Genomic DNA, 17,620 nt, shown 5'->3' with positions numbered 1-17,620 from the left:
TGTTCAGAGATCTAGCCTGTTCCATTTCCTTCCTCATTCCACATTGATTTTTACCCTTGTTAAATCATAAGGGAGAAAAACAAAACTTCTTCTACCCTCTTAGGTTCTGGGCCTGGAGCCCTAGAAATTAAACTGATAAAAGACAGAGTAAATGGAGAAAAGGCATACACATTTTATTTGTTATTAATAACTTTATGTGTACATGGAGTCCTTGAGATAAAAAAAAGTGAGAACCCAAAGAAGTGAAAAAAATGAGAACCCAAAGAAGGCTCAGGAGCATATATACCATGTTTACCAAAGAGCAATGAATTGTGGAGATGTGATAGACAAAGGTAAAAGAGTGTGAACTCTTAGAGGGGGGAAACTGTGAGAAGGTAAATATAGGGGGGAATCTAATGGAAGGCAAGGGTTGTTTAGTAGAGTTTGTTATGTAAATCACTGTCATTGTGTCTCTGGACTGATAGAAGTTTAGATAAGTATTTAGACTGGTGAATACAATGGTTTTGTCAACATGTCACTCCAGACACGAGAGAGGGAAGGGGAACACCTCCACAGAGATTTTATTCAGGATTATCACAATGAGGGGAAAGAGAACCCAGTAGAGAACTGGGTTAGTTCCAAACACAGCATGGGCAAGTGGGCCTGTCTAGCCAAGGATCAGAGTGGGGTTCATATTCTGATCCCTTACATGGCTGTCATGGGACTCAGCCATGTACCAGCACCCCAAGGGAAGATAACACAAGAAAACCAATACCTGGGCTGTGTAATAGACATTTAATTTTTTAAATTTTTATTTATTTATTTTTAAAGATTTTATTTATTTATTTGACAGAGATCACAAGTAGGCAGAGTCAGGCAGAGGTGGGGGGGGGGGAAGCAGGCTCCCTGCTGAGCAGAGGGCCTGATGTGGGGCTTGATCCCAAGACCCTAAGATCTTAACTTGAGCTGAAGGCAGAGGCTTAACCCACTGAGCCACCCATAGACATTTTAAATAATTCCCTCAGCTACAGAGGCATTTGATTGTCATCATGGCCAGAACTCTTAATTTTAGAGATAAAAATCCACTACAATTGAAGGAATTCAATAAAAAAATGTATAGAAAGTGACTGATGCCCAGCCTCAATTTTCTTAAGAATGTGTCTGCATACGCACGTGCGTATATAATTATTTGCAGTTGTACATTTGTTGATGATTAATACCCGTCTTCCTGCCAAAGTGTAAACTCCTTGAGTGCAGGGATAATTTCAGCTGGAGCCTGGAAGACAGAGATGATTTTCTGACCAAATGAACAAATGAAGAATTTCCAGCAACCGCGTGTATTCTGTTTCCATCCTCTTACTATGTCTTAGCTATAAATGGCTCGCTCAAAAAGTGCTGACCTTTCTTTCAATCCGGATGATGCAATGCTTTGGAAATGTTTAGATCTCATTATTTATCTCATATGTGACCAACTCCCCAGCTGCTGGGCTCAGAAATCTGTCATCAGTTTCCTACAGAGACTGGTTTTTCCACAGGCTGCTCCCATCTGCCAGCTGAGCACGGCAGGGATGCTGGGCTGGCCTGCTTTGGGGATGGGTGACTCTGGTTCGGGGAGTCCCCCATCAGTCTTGCCAGATTTCCCTAGAATTGTACTGTAGGCTCAAACTGTCCGGGACACCTGGGTGGCTCAGTCAGTTAAGTATCTGCCTTCGGCTTGGGTCATGATCCCAGAGTCCTGGGTTGGAGCCCCATATGGGGTTCCCTTCTCAGCAAACCGTCTGTTTCTCCCTCTCCCTCTGCCCCTCCCACCAACTTGTATTCTGTCTCTCTCTCAAGAAAAATAAATAAAATCTTCAAAAGAAAAAAAAAAACCCTCATCCACTCAACCTTCCTTCCTCTGCTCCTTCCTTCTGAGAGCAGAGAAATCCTGTCTGGTTTCCAGGGTGAAACATGTGGAAGCAGCACACACTAAAAGAGGAAAACCAGCGGCAGAAGGTAGAAATGGCTGCGGGTTCTATCCCAACAGCAGGGCCTGGCAGAGTACCCAGAGCCTTGTCCGCCCTCGGCAGGGCACAGAACCCCATGTGACCAAGGATCTAGGTAACCTTCAGGCAGAAACGTTCACCCAAGATCTTAGTTGTCGCCCTGGGGAAAAAATGAGGCAAGGCCGCCTCCTGAAATGGAAATTTTTCATATATGATATGATTGAGTTACTAATATATTAATCAAATATACTTTTCACTGGCAATGTCGCTTCTGACTCCAAGGTGAATGGCAGCTCAAGACCCGTCTTTGGTTTAGGTTTGGAACAAATGTGGAAAATGAGGTCTACATATTAGTTTGACTTTGACAGATTTTACAGATATGCTTCCTGTATAAGTGCTTTATTCATTGAACATTTCTTAGTACTTCCTGGAAGGTGAGCTCTTTCAATGTCGATTAAATGCTTCTCATTTTCAGTGGATGGGTAGGCACCGCCGGTTACCCAACCACTCCCTTTCCTCGCTGGCCGTCGGCCAGGAGCCTTTCTCAGCTCCAAGTCCGCCTGCAGTCCTGGGCCCGTTTCCTCTCCACCTTCAAACCCGCACTGGTATGTCCAGTGCTTTTCACACTTGGAACTTCCCTATCTCCTCTTCCTCCCACCAGGTGAAAGGTCCTCCCTATCCTATGCCTGCAATCCCAATCGCAACGACGAAGTCCCTTTCCCATGAAAGGTAGCATTTTCTCAGATTCCAAGGATTATGGTGTGGACATCTTTGGAAGGCTTCTGCCTTACACGATGCTTTGTACCATCTATGCACATAGTTAGGTGCTTAATAAATACTAATTGCTTGATTCACAGACCTGTACCCCTGGGGCTAATAATACATTATATGTTAATTTAAAAATTAAAAAATATATTAATTGCTTGGTTTTATGTCCACTCAGGCTCAGGTTACTCTTATTTCACTGGATAATGTTAGAATAAATCTATTTTGTTTTTCCTGGGTCACATATCTCACATATTCCAAATTTCCTCAATTCTGGGGTCAACGTTTGAGGAAAGATAAAAGACTACATCGTCGATCCCACTTACTTCTTCCTGTGTACAAAAAATGGATAATCGATCTCAGTGCATAAGAATATAGAATTGAGGGGCACCTGGGTGGCTCAGTCCTTAAGCCTCTGCCTTTGGCTCAGGTAATGAGCCCAGAGTCCTGAGATCTAGCCCGGCACTGGGTTCCCTGCTCCACAGGAGGCCTGCTCCTCCCTCCCCCCACACCCCTGCTGTGTTCCCTCTCCCACTGTCTCTCTCTCTCTCTGTCAAATAAATAAATAAATAATATTTAAAAAAATATATAGAATTGAGAGCCAAGAGAAATAATGCAGCTGCGCACAAATCTTGTATCAGAATTAGGTGCAACTCCACATGACAGAAAAGTTGACCTTTAAAGAGTTAAAGGACTTAAACAAGATCGAAGTTTATTTCTCTCCCATAAATGAATTGTGTACTCAGAATTGTGTACTCAAGAGCTGGTACATTAGCTTCACAATAGTCATGGGCCCTACCTCTTTTTATTTGTCATGGGCCCTACCTCTTTTTATTTAACTGCTTCACTTTGTCCTGATGGCTTCCACCTCATGGTTACAAAATACCTGCTTGAGTTCCAGCTATTATACGCACATTCCCATCAGCAGAAAGAATGAAAAATGGAGACATCACACATAAGACCCTATATGTTTCATCAGCCAAGAGTTGGTCGCAAGGGCTTCCTCTAACCGCAAGAGAACCTGGGAAATGCCATCTCTATTCCAAGTAGCCATTATGCCCTATATGTGATCCTATTACTAAGGAATAGAGAAGAACAGATATTTGGGGGAAAGTAACAGTCTGCTATTGATCTAAATCTAAAATTATCTTGTTTTTCTTCTGAATCCTCCTACGTGTTGGCTGACAAGAGATCTCTGGTAAACTCCATATATGCTCAGGAAGGTGCAAAGAAACTATGGAAGGTCATTATATTCTAAACATTTAAATGTTCATTATTGAAGCCCGCAGACAAAGAGTTAAAGGTACCAGTGAACTGATTGCATGTAAAATTCACCATTTTTCCCCTCTGTCTGTGCTAGCCTCTGTCACTACCCCCATCTTCTCAGAACTCTTCTTCAGTCTCGTCCAGAAATTTTGATGATGCAACAGAGGGCAGATGCCAGGCAATCTGATTGCAAAGTTGACATTCCAAGTATTACCGCAGGTTCATGAGGTCCCTGAAATGATAATGAGGAGCCTCTCGTGTCACCGTGAAACCAATGACAGACAAGCAGTTATGTGTGTTAGCAAGACTAAGCTGCGTTTCAAAGAGGAAAAATAAAATCACTTCAAAAGGGAGTTATTTGATTCTTTAAGATTAGGAAAAGCACTTGATGAAATATGTGAAAATCCCTCTTTTGGACTGTAACACACCAGACGTAAAAACCCCAGTCCTAACAATTATTTGTTCACTTAAAGAATAGCACACAGTCACAATTATAAGATAAATTTAGTTCCACAAAAGATAATACAAACTTCTTTAGAATTTTATATTACATTTTTCAAGATTTTTCTTTAGAATTTTATATTACATTTTCAAGATAAAATTTTTTGTTTTTTTTTTTTTTTTAAAGATTCTATATATTTATTTAAGGAAGAGAGGGAGAGCGAGCACAGGAAGGGAGTGAGAGAACAGGAAGCAGACTCCTCGCTGAGCAGGGAGCCCGGCGCAGGACTTCTCAGGACCCTGAGATCATGACCTGAGCTGAAGGTAGACTCTTCACTGACTGAGTCACCTGGGCACCCCAAGACAAAATCTGAATTAAATTTTTTGTGCACTTTTTAAAAGTACACTTTTGTACACTTTTTGATACACTTTTTAGACTATTTGCTTCCATTTTTAAGTGGATTGGTTTTAATGTAGCCTTTTTCAGGATAATTGGCTAATGAATATTCTAAATCTTTTGCCCTAAAGATTTGTGAATTTTAAGGCACAAAGAGCTCAGTCACTTGCACACTAGCCTGAGAGGGTAAGCATGTTGAACTGGGAAGAAACACCCAGTGCTGGAAGGACCTAGGAGAGGGGGGCATCCATTCCCACTGCGGTGATTGGGCTGCCTTTGTGGTTCCAGGGAACAAACTGGTCAGAGAGATTGCTAGGAGCAGCAGTGGGTGCAGCCAGAGGGAGGCGTGGGATCTGTCTGGTGAGGGAAATAGATGGAGAAATTCCCATGCCATGTGGTCAGTGGAGCGTTAGTGTTAGATGCAAGCTTGCTGGAGGGGCTCACATCCCAGTGCCTAGGACAGCGCTGGGTGGGTGTACAGGAGGGACTCAATAAGTGCTTCGCACTGAACGGTTGAGGGAATGGGCACTGCACAAAATAGGAACAGCTGGTGCTTAGCCTAACAGAGTACAAGATGAGAGGTAGAGGAAGTGAGCCCTGAGGTGGCAACTGTCTTGCAGATCAACATGGACGGCATTTCTAAGTTGAAGAGAGGGAACCTGAAGGCCCTGAAGGAGGGAAGAGACCTGATGGAGAGGAAATTTGAGAAGGGGAGCTCCCTCAGGCACTGTGGGCATCCTACACGCCAGTCCTACCTATAGAAGGGTGTTATTTAATGACATGACTAACCCTCCCATCTGACAGTGAGGAAGGCAGCTACTCTCCATCATGTAATAATATGCCTGAAAGGCCCAGGGGAGATGGAGGGTCAGAGCCCAGGGGCTGTGGTAGTTGTGCTGGACTCGGCACATCCTGGAGGCAGGAATGCGAGGGCCTTGAGACATGGTCCGGACTGTTTTTGTGAGCCAAAGATCCCTGAACTGTGATCCCTCCAAATTCATACATCGAAGCCCTAACTCCTAGTACCTCAGAGTGTGACCATTTGGAGAAAAGGCCTTGAAAGAGGTAATTACGTTTAAATGAGGCCTTCAGCGAGAACCCCAATCTAACCTGCCTGGTGTCTTTATAACAAGAGAGTATTTGGACGCGCACAATGATGTAAGGACACACAAGAAGGCAGCCATTGGCAAGCCAAGGCAAGGAGAAACCAAACCGGCTGACACCTTGATGCGTCTGAGACTTCTAGCCTCTAGAGCTGTGAGAAAATAAATTTCTGTTGTTCAGGACACCCAGTCATATTGCTAATTGTGGTAACAGCCCGAGCGTACTGTGCGGCAATTAAGAGGAAGAGACCTGCTGGGTATCCCTACCTTCCCCTCTGTTCTCCTGCACTCAGTTCAGATCTTCACCCTAACTTTTCATGTGGATGTTTTCTGTGACTGTGTTTTCACAGTCTCTTGACTGTGAATCTCTGGAAAGGAGGGACTGTGTTTTGGTCAACTTGAATTTCCAATGTCTAGCACTTTGATTCTGTTCTGAAGACTTCGGGGAGCCATCACTGGGCACTTTGGCAGTCATCTTGCCGAATATATGACCATCCGTTCATTTGTTCAATCATTCAAAGCATTTTCTTGGACATTTGCCTCATGAAGGTAGTTACTCGTTTATTGAAAGAGTAATACATGGTCACTATTACAACCTAAATTATAGTGATGGGCTTTATTCCAGGGAAACAAAATACCTGTGGAGTTCCTGACCTCAATGAACTTGGGAGTTCAGAGCAATAAATACATATATTGCAATGCTGGATGATAATGCATAATAATGGACAGAACAAACCGAGGGAATTGGGCCCATCTTCAACCCTGAAGAGGGTGAGCAAGAATGTGTGCCTTAAAGGTCTTCTGTCACAGTAGCTGGTGGAAATGGGCAGTTGACTCTGTCTCGTGCTGAACGGCAGACAGGAGGTTAGGACATTTGTGATTCCAACCGTGGGCTTTGAAAGGCTACTTACTACATACATTGCCCAATCCTTTGAACAGGACCAGCTCCTAGAGAACGGCAAAAGCTCAGAGTTCGCTCACTGGTGACATTTCCATCTCCTCTTTACTCTAGTACATGCAAGACAGCAAACCAAACCTCTCTTGCCTATCATTCATCTTCCTTGGGCTTTGGCCTGGGTCGGCTATCATCTTTTCATGAAAATGACATTTCTCAGAGACCCCTGGAGTGTTTGAAATTGTGCTCCATAGCCACCCAACGGTCCCTGGAAACAAAGTGTGCTTAAGCATCAGGCTTTGGCAGGAAATCCAGCAGGAGAGCGGGTAAGCAGGTTTCCACCCTGCTCCCCACTCTCTCCCATTCCTTTGTTCTACCCTCCCCCTTTATCCCAAATCAGCAACTTCCAGTGGATGGTGACAGAATCAGAATCCAAGAAAAGCATATTGTCTCTACATCAGAGAAGAGGGACAATGGTAACGGGGTGGGGGATGGCATCAGATCTGAAGCGAAAAAGAAGCCTCATATGATACTCACAGAGGGGAAATCTATATGATGGGAAAATAAATCTCACTGAAACTTTCCCACACAGGGTCTCCCTCACCCACACTGTTCTTCAATCTGTAAGAGTGTCTGTAAACTCACAGCCTCGCTCTTGAGCAGACTGAGCCCTCTTAGAGAACAAGCCTGGGCAACCTTCTTCGCATCTAGGATGGTCCAGGCTGGAGCTCAGCAGCTGAGGAGTGGAGGGAGGCTGGCCTCCCACCAAGACCAAGAGCTGATGCTTCATCCCAAGGCTGTTTATAGCACACATCCACTAGCACTGCCCTGCTTATGACAGGAAGCACAGTATTTACCTAACTCTGCTTGAGGAAGTGTGGCCTCTAAGAACCTGAGCTACCCTGGCCCACTTCAGGGGTGGGATTGCCTCATCATCCCTGAATAAAGCCGGTCAACATCAGATGTATGCTTTAGGCTCCCCACTATCCTCACTGCTTTAAAGACGAGAGAAACTTGCCCCCAAAAGTGTCATCTAACAAAGGATTGCTGCTAAAAGAATTAGAAAGCACATTTATAGGGGAGTTTGGGTGGCTCAGTTGGTTGAACCTCTCGCTTTTGGTTTCAACTCAGGTCATGATCTCAGGGTTATGAGATCGAGCCCCACGTGGGACTCTGCGTTGGGTGTGGAGCCTGTCCCAGAACACATGTATTTATGCCCACTACTTGGCATTATTGCTCCCTCTGCTTCTCTCTCTATCTCATTAAAAAAAAAAAAAAATTGAAAAAAGCAAGCCCAAGGCCTATATTGGTCAGCTGGGCTCTGCTCCTATTCAACTAAAAATGCCAATGCCATTAGTAGGTTATTGCTTAAGTTTATTAAATATTCTCTTTTTGTTATTACTTTTATGGCCTGCATTGTACCCCAATTCATAAAAATGCATTAACCACGTGGACTGGCTCATTCGAATATAAAAATCATGATACAAATTAATAAGTAAAATTCTACAATCCAGAATAATGTCAAAAACAGAAAAGGGGGAACCAGGACTCCAGGGCAAGTATTGGGCCTAAATATATGTGTTCTGGGACAGGCAAAATCGCAGATGTGGTAAATACATTCACAAGGAACTCTAAGAGAAAGTCCAAAGAGAATGTTTCGGAATGAATACCTAAAACAGCATTTTACTGATTCTGTTTCCATTCAGTCTCCCCTCTTTCCCCCTTCCCAATGTTTTGTCTGTTGTGAAACCATAAAATTACAGCTTAGGACTCATCAAGGCTTTACATAATTTCCAGTCAATGTAAAGAACCTTTTTCTGATAAACTAACTACATTTTTGGAGGGAACAAGTATAAAATCATGCATTTCAGAGAAAAACTGATGGATGTGGCTTCTAACTTGGAGAAAAGAGGTCCCCCAAATTCTCGTGACAATGACCAAGTTACAGGATGCATCCCAGAGTAGCTTGTTACCTAGCATTGCAGCCATTGGATAAGAATGACCAGATTCTGAGGGGTGGATGTCAGGGAGCAATGAACTTGATTATCTCAAGGCTGAGCAGCTGTCCCTTAGCTGCTGTGTGTTCTAGTGTTGAAGACAGATGTATGCAGATTTCCCACTGCATATTGGAAAATATGAGCTTTTCAAAGGAATAACTGCCAGAACATTGCGTCTGTCTCTAGAGAGCTTCAGTTTTTTAGTAAAGCCTCCATGGGCTTAGAAGACAGATGCAGACCAACCAGCACCCAGGAGGTATAAATCCATGTCAGTGATTCATCGGCAGCCTCATGCTCCTTGCTGTGAATTGAAAATCCTTCCACAGCCAGGGAATGTTGGTCTGGTTATGCTGACAATCTCCACTTCCCTCTCTTGCCTGAGCCTGTAGGCAGCACACACACGTAACAACACTCCAGTTAATTTAGAATCTACTGCTCATATGTCCATCCTCATAGGTGAATTCGGTGTTTCACTCAGGGGTCAACCTTGGCCTTGAATTCTCATCTGCGCCTATTGACTTTTGTCATCGTATTGACTTTTCAGTCCCTATGGCAAGAACTCCCCATTGTGTGTACTAACAGTGGGGCTCAATGCCCAACTGCCTACTATAGGTCTTGAAGTTAGAGATTTCCTTTCTCCCTATCCTCTGCCAGCTATAGCCTGGGTGTGTGGCTTAGAATCAGGAGATCATACTGCCTCCAGGATGTGAATTTAGAATAAGTGATGAAGAACAAAGGGTCGGTTAAGATTTAGTCATGGTGGTTTCAGGGGTGTCCAGGAATGTGCATGATCTGACTCCAAGACAGTGTCATTCCAGCCTCATGGTTCCTACTGCAAGATAACAAGACTCTTTTGTGGGACCCTCTGTACTGTCCTTCCTATTTGTATTCCAAGTCTGGTCTTCGGTCTTCCAGGCAGTTCCATGAGCACCTCACAATGTTCCAAGGTGAGCCCTTTCTGGCCATCACATCCCATGATGATTCCTAGTTTTCACAGCCACATCTTTACTTGATACACATGCTTTTTGGTCTGTGTATGGTGGGGAAAAGTGATGGCGGTCATCAAAAAGGAGGAGGAGGAGAGAGAAGAGAAGGCAGAGGAGGAAGGGGATACGAAACCCATCATGAAGGTATAGAAAAAGTAACAAGAAGACAAACAGGAAGGTTGTGAAGTAGATGGGAAATTCAGGTTCTCACAACTCATTTAGGAACACGGCCTGTTATCATTTTTACTGCATCGTCCCATGTGCTAATAACATTCCTTAAAAGTTACAGAGCGACAGTGACTTCCCTGATGGTCTGTTCCCTAATTCAGTCGAAAAGACCCTAACGAAAAGCAGCATTTCACTAGATTGGATCTCTAATTTATCATTCTTTTTTTTTTTTTAAAGATTTTATTTATTTATTTGACAGAGAGAGATCACGAGTAGGCAGAGAGGCAGGCAGAGAGAGAGAGAGGAGGAAGCAGGCTCCCTGCTGAGCAGAGAGCCCGATGCGGGACTCGATCCCAGGACCCTGAGATCATGACCTGAGCCGAAGGCAGCTGCTTAACCCACTGAGCCACCCAGGTGTCCTCTAACTTATTCTTTGGAAAAAGATCACTCGTCTAGAAATCAACAGACCTAGGTTTTAGTCCTGGCCCTACCTCTAACTAGCTGCATAACCTTGGGCACATCCCTTCTCCTTTGTGGGCCATTATTTGCTCACATATACTGGGGAAGAGGAATTAGATTACATGGACCACAGCTGGTTCTGCTTTTCTTAAAATCCTGGGGTGCTCTTGTTGCTTGCAAAACAGGGGACCTCACCACTGATACATATCCCAACTAGATACATAAAAACGTTCTGATTTTGCACCAAAATCCATCCTAAAGGGGCCAGCCAAGGAAGCAGTCATGGAGCATGAGCATTTAACAGGATGTGTGGGAAGGGCTGCAGACAAATGGGGCAAATGTCTCTGGAAGATGATAGCATTGTGTCACACCAGCAGACAGGAACCAACGAGATGAGTAAACTCATTAGGGGACACGACTGGGTGGGCTCTTGGTTTAGAATCCAAGAATGCCTTTCCTTTATGGCCTACTTTTAGGCTTGGAATAAAGAAGTGTATTTGGGATGCCAACCCCAGATCTACTCCCTCTGTGGTTCGGGTGGAGTGTCTGGAATCAGCATTACTCATGTGGAAACATTTTGCTCTTTAATACCTCCAGAAGATCCTGGAACAGGCTGTGGCAGACCATGGAAGCAGGCAAGACAGAGCTGACCTACTATTTGCCGAATCAAATGATTAATTTTCAAGGTGGATTATAAGTTATATATGAGTTGTTCATAAATCTGTAGAACTTTACTCCTTGCGGTTTTTACTCTCTCGTATGTCTTTCTGCATTTTCTCAACCGCATCTCTGGGAAACAAAAGAGCTTAACGAAATTCTTTTAAAATTACACCAGGCTCCCCAACTATTTACTGGACACCAACACCCTGTAGCTTAATTCAATGGAGGGAAAATTTCTCGCTGCACTTAAAAAGGGAAATTGATTGTTTTTACTGATCTGAAACCTCTTATTAGGTTTAATGACTCAAATACTATTTTTAAATTGTCCACGCACTAGCAGGAAGTATAACAAAGTCTATATTAACCTGGTGTTCTCTTTCTAATAATTCCTGCCAGCTCCACCTTTTTTTCTACCTCTGCGTTATAATCTTAGTGAGTGCCACAAGCACCATGTGAGACAGACATCATGCGTCTCATTCTATTAAAGAGGAAACAGGCTTAGACTCAGAAAGTTGAGGAATCAAGATTCAAACTTTGTGTTGTTTATGCCTCTGATAAACAATACTGGATTGTATTACTTAATAGTTTCTACACATTTGTCTTATCTTTTCAACTAGAGCCAAGATCCTGAGGGAAACACCAATGCCATGTATATTATTGTGGAAAGCCTTATTCTACAACTTTCACACAGCAAACACTCCCTAAATGCCTTTCACTAGTAGACTAGGTAAATGGAAAATATAAACCAAATTAACTCTTAAGTTTGGACTGATTAGTTAAAGCCTGCCTAAGCTCAAATAAACCAATTATAAAAGAGCTGAGGTGGGAGGGTTAGGAGAGGCACCTGGATGACTCAGTTAGTTAAGCCTCTGACTCTTGATTTTGGCTCAGGTCATGAGCTCAGGATCATACGGTTAAGCCCCACATTGGGCTCCATGCTGGGTGTGGAGCCCGCTTAAGATTCCCCCTTCTCCTGGTCCTGCCTCTCCCCCCACGCTCTATTTTTTAAAAAATAAAGCTGAGGGCTTTAGAGGGCTAGAAATCCCTCCCCATTTATGTGTTCCCCAGTGCTTCCTTAGGAGACAGCTTACCTTCTTCACATATCTGTCACACTTTCCTCAAGGAAGCCTTTCATGACTTCTCACAACAGAAGCGGTGCTCTGTGTTTCCCATTCCTTGTTCTCTTCTTAGACATTTCCCAGTGTAGTTCACTTGGGGCCAGGAGACTGGATTCTGGCAAATGGATGTGAGTGAGGTGAGCCACTTCTGAGCTTGGCCTTGAAAACATCTACTGTGGTCATCCCACTTCTCCCCTCACACTGACATTGGAGACTGATGGGAGCTGTGATGGTAGAGGCTGTGTCAGCCTGGGTCCCTGAGTAGGTAGAAGAGGACCCTGACCCTTGTAAAACAGGTATTCGAGGTTAGTAATGAGCATTATTGTATTAAACCACTGTGCCTTCAGTGTTGACTGTATCACCATATTTCACATCTAAACATGGTGGTGTTAAGTGGAAGAAGAGATAGAAAAGGTACATTTCTTCTTTGTATGTCCTTTTTTATGAGAGAGGGTCCTTTCCCAAGGGACCCTAGCAGATTTCTTTCACACTGTACTATGTCAGTGTCCATGTCCAGCATAAACATCGCCAAAAAGATGACATCAGTCATGATTAACTTCCTTTGGGGGACTTGCTTCTTCAGAATGAAGAATGAAATCAAGTTTCTGTTACAAAGAAGAAAGGTTGTCCCTGTTATATGGCCTCAAACAAACAGTGTCTGCGTGGAGATGGTGCTACATGCTAAATGAGGACTCAGGCATGTATTATAACAAGAGAATCTACTGTGGTGTTACTGGAATAAGCCTGGAAAAACTTCATGAAGAAAGACTGTAACATCAGGGAAGACTTCTCAGGCAGGAGACAATGACCAGGAGAGAGGAACATACAAGGATTGATGGACAATGGAAGACACTGTCTGACTGGAGTGGGGACATCTATGAAAGCCTAAGGAAGTCTGAACATGGGGAAACTGGGTGTAGAGATAGTGAGGTGATCTCCATAGGCCCATCCCTAAGTGCTTATCCCATCTTCCCTGGGATATTTCACGATGAGGAAATTATCTTCCAGAGTTTCAAGTAGGACTGGATTATTCTTTGTAGCCACCCAATGTTCCCAGCTCTCCTGGGATATCTATATACTTTTCACAATGACATCTGTAATGATTAATTTCATGTATCAACTTAGCTAGGCTCTGGTGTCCAGTTGTTTAGTTAAACACCAGTCTAGATGTTGGTATGTTTTAGATGTGATTGCCATTCAAGTCAGTAGACTGAGTAAAGTAGATCAGCTCCATAATATGGGTGGATCTCATCCAATCCATTGGAAGACTTAAGAGAAAAGACCGAGATCCCCAAAGAGGAAAGAATTCTGCCTCTACATTGCCTTCAGACTCAAGACTTCAACACTGACTCTTGCCAGAACTTCTAACCTGTAGGCTTGTCTTGTAGATTTCGGACCCCACTGCCCCACAATATTGTGAGGAAATTCCTTAATATAAATCTTTCTTTCTTTTTAAGATTTGTTTATTTATTTTGGAGAGAGAGAAACAGCATGAGCAGGAGGAGGGGCAGAGAGAGAGAGAGAGAGAGTCCTCAAGCAGACTCTCTCCTGAGTGTAACCCAGTGCAGGGCTCAATTCCAGGACCCTGAGATCATGACCTGAGCTGAAATCCAGGGCCTGGGATCATGACCTGAGCTGAAGTCAAGTGTCAGCTGCTCAACCAACTGAGCCACCCAGGCACCTGCATAGATCTTTCTTTCTATATATACATCACATTGTTTATCTGTTTCCCAGGAGAACCTTGACTAATATAGCACCTTTGATGACAACAATCTCGCATTTTGAAGATTAGCTTGGATTTTGGGTTCTAGCTTTAGCTCAGCAAGATCTTTGAGAAAACAACTCTTGTCTCATTTTCATTACATGAATGCATTTTGTCTGGTCAATGACTAGGAGAGTGACATGGCCCCTACTGGGAGACTGAGTTCCTGAGTGTCAGAGAGCTGTTAGTGTCCTATATGCAGTCAACAAGTCACTTTGATGAGAAATACTCAAAGCCATTTCTGCATACCCTAAATCCAATCCACATGTTCTGGGTGACATCTACAGAGGAAATAAGAAAGCTTTTGGATAAGAAATCACATTGTCGGGTGCCTGGGTGGCTCAGTCGGCTAAGTGTCTGCCTTCCTGGGATCCAGCCCTACATCAGGCCCCCTGCTCCATGGGGATCCTGATTCTCCCTCTCCCTCTCTCCTTCTCCCTCTCTCTCTCTCTCTCTCTCATGAATAAATAAAGAAAATCCATTTTAAAAAAGAAATTACATTGTCTTCTGTCTGAAGAAAGAAATTGTTAGGAAAAATGGAGATGATCTGAATAAAATTTACAAAAGGAGAATTCAGACAGACCCAGCTGGGTGATGTGTCTCAAATGCCACCCCAGGAATTTGATTAACTGTTTCTTGTGGCGAGAACAGTCCTAGAGCAGAGACTGGTGCATCAGGTTACAAAAGCTATCGTGTTGTCTCTTAGTTCCACCCCAGCCCTCAAAGCAGCCTCATGATGCTAGGACTCTGCAAATTACTTTTCTCCTTGATCAAGGAGTAGGGGGCAGTGGAAGGAGATGCTGAAGGTAGGAAGAGTGCAAAAAAAATCTTGTGCTTTTCCTTTTTCCTTTTACCTTTTGCTTGTTATGCTTGTGAGTGTATTTGGCCAATAAAGACGATCAGGTAGCTGGAGTTGGTCCCAGACCAGCTTCTTCCTATAGGCCCAGAATCAACTTCACCACACCTTGACAACGGTGCCAGATTACCTCAGGCAGCCCTCCCTTCTCAGCAGTGTGAGTCCCAGCTCTGCAGGGCCCCTACTTCCAGCTCCCAAGATCTGACAACACCCACCTCTTCTCTTTATACTCCTAACCTCAGGACATGTTGCTTCTTACAGTTTCTATCTCTGTGTTTAACCCATTCCTTCTGTCAAATTCTCTCTCTTGAAATACCTGGGATGGTTTCTGCTTTTCTGTTTGGATCTTGACCTAAACTAATGCCTGATAATATGAGTCATAAATATTATCCAAAAAATTCCACACCACATACACACTTTCCTGCTGATCATGCATCTCTCTGATTAGAATTGGTTTCTCATGCACGTTTTCCGTGGAGAGAATTTCTCTTCCGTAAGCATATAACACATATTTTCATTGTAAATGAGTACATTTGAATGCTGGCTTTTATACGCCAATCTCTGGTAGCCTTATTTCGGCCATGGACACATCCATTTCTGGGACACTGGCAACACCTGTCCTGCAGTTGCCAAAGGAAGGTCAGACCCAAAACTGTAATTCCAGCAAAGTGAGGGCATCCTAACCAGTCGACCAACCTCCTCTCTTATTCTTCCTCAGACTGGTGTCAAGCACAAACCTGTTTCTTTGCAAAAGGCAATAGCTAATATTAAGAGACAATGTCCCCTTTTTGAACACATTATATTCCTTTCTTTTAATTCTTCACCAAATAAAACTTCTCTGAAAATGATCTAAAAGCCTTCAACATTAAGATATAAATGACCAATACAGTTAAACCACCACCTCTAAGAGAGTATTTTAATTTTATTTGCATTTTAATAAACCTTGAATTGGTTTAAATTGAAGGGATAGAGCATTGCCTTTAGAATCCCAGAATTCACTGAGCTGAGTAAAAATACTAGAGTATTTTTCAGAGAGAAGGAGTAGGGGGGAGGTGGGTCACACTCCAACTGCTCCTGAAAGCCATGCAAACAGATGCCTTCTTTAGCTACCCCTCATGTTGGCACTGATATAAAGACATGTTCAATTCCACACAGTCCTTGACTGTCCCTGGCCAGACCAAAGCTGATCTCCTCTTGGCCAGGGCCACAGTGGAGCACCCTGGGGGAGACCACAGGTCACCCACACATTTCATAACAGCCTTCTTTGTAGAGCTGAACAAATATTTGCCTCCAGCCTGTAGAGCTGTTTCACGGGCCTGAGTTTTCACAGGTAGTCATGTATATCCCTGCTGCTCACAGCAGTGGCTGCGCCAACTTCCTGGCTGGACCCCCACGGCCAGCTGAGCCAGCAAGACATAGTGGCAGTTACAGCATATCTTAGCAGCCAGAGGCCCCCAGACCTCTGTGCAGAATGGGGACTCCGGCTTCCACCGGCAGCAGGTTCTAGATGTTTCCAGGCCTCAGTTCACAGGAAGAAATGATGGTTCCACTCTAATTCAAATCTTTGAAAACTGGATACAAAGGACATGCCCAGAACCTGTGTGAAAGGATAACCCCAAGTAAGATTAATTAAGAAGCCAAAGTTGAAAATGAACCCAATGGGAAATTACTGGAGAAAAGTAAAAGGGGCTCGTGCGTAGGGGCAGGGCCCCTAATCGGGGCCAGACTTACGACTTGAACTTGGACATTTGGCTAAGTCTTTTCAGGCAGCCATCGCCTCATGGTTAAAATGATGAGGGCTGGTTTTTTTTTTTTCTTTCAATCTTCCCCACAAGTTCTCTGTATTTGTTTTCTGGGGCCGCCATAACAGAGTGCCCCAACTCAAGGGGCTTACACAAAGAAAGCCATTGTCTCCTAATTCTGGAGTCCAGAAGGCTGAGATCAAGTTGGGTCCTTTCTAGCCATGTGGAAGAATCTGCTCTGTGCCCTTCTCCCAGCTTCCGTGGCTCGCAGGCCATCTTTGGTGTTCCCTGACTTGTAAATGCATCACCCCCTGCCTCTGTCTTCACACCACATTCTCCCCATGTGTGTGTCTGTCTCTGTATCCAAATTTCTCCTCTATAAGAACATGGTGGTATCTGCTTAGGCCTGCCCCAGTGACCTCATCTTAACTCGATCATCTACAAAGACTATATTTCCAAATAAAGTCATCTCACAGAAGTATGGAGACTAGGACATCTTTCTGGATGACATAATTTCAGTCATAGCCTTCTAGCCTGATTTTTGCAGGCGAGCCTCCTGGCAGGAGGCTGTGGGCCTGGTCTTCTCGCTGCAGCCAGCCTGTCATTGGTCTTCTCCTACTTTTCTGTGGGAAGACAGGATGATAGAGAGCGACGTGTCCTGATGACGGCTTTCCAACTGTGTAACACCAGGCGAGTCCCTTTACCTCCCGGAGACCAACGTCTCCTCATCTAAGAGATGGTAATAACGGGTTTTCTGAGCGACGTCAGCGACCTAAAACAAAGAAATACTCGTCTGACACACAGTGAGTGCTCACCAAATTATAGATATTATTATTTATTCCTGTTGAGTCAAGGAGAGGATGGCTCAGGGATTCTCTGACCCTGGCTGCATATTAGAATCATCTCAGGGAGCTTTCTCAAGACTCTTGGCACCCAGGCCCCACTAGAGATTCTGACTCAGTTGGTCCGGGATAGGATCCAGGCACTGATCCGTTTAGCAACTTCCTGGTTTATTTTCCTAGGCCGCCAGGATTGAGAACC

This window comes from Mustela putorius, unplaced genomic scaffold (assembly GCF_011764305.1).
Source record: "Mustela putorius furo isolate JIRA1106 unplaced genomic scaffold, ASM1176430v1.1 tig00000407_pilon_pilon_pilon, whole genome shotgun sequence".
Lineage (NCBI taxonomy): Eukaryota > Metazoa > Chordata > Mammalia > Carnivora > Mustelidae > Mustela > Mustela putorius.
Note: the sequence above shows the minus strand (reverse complement) of the source record.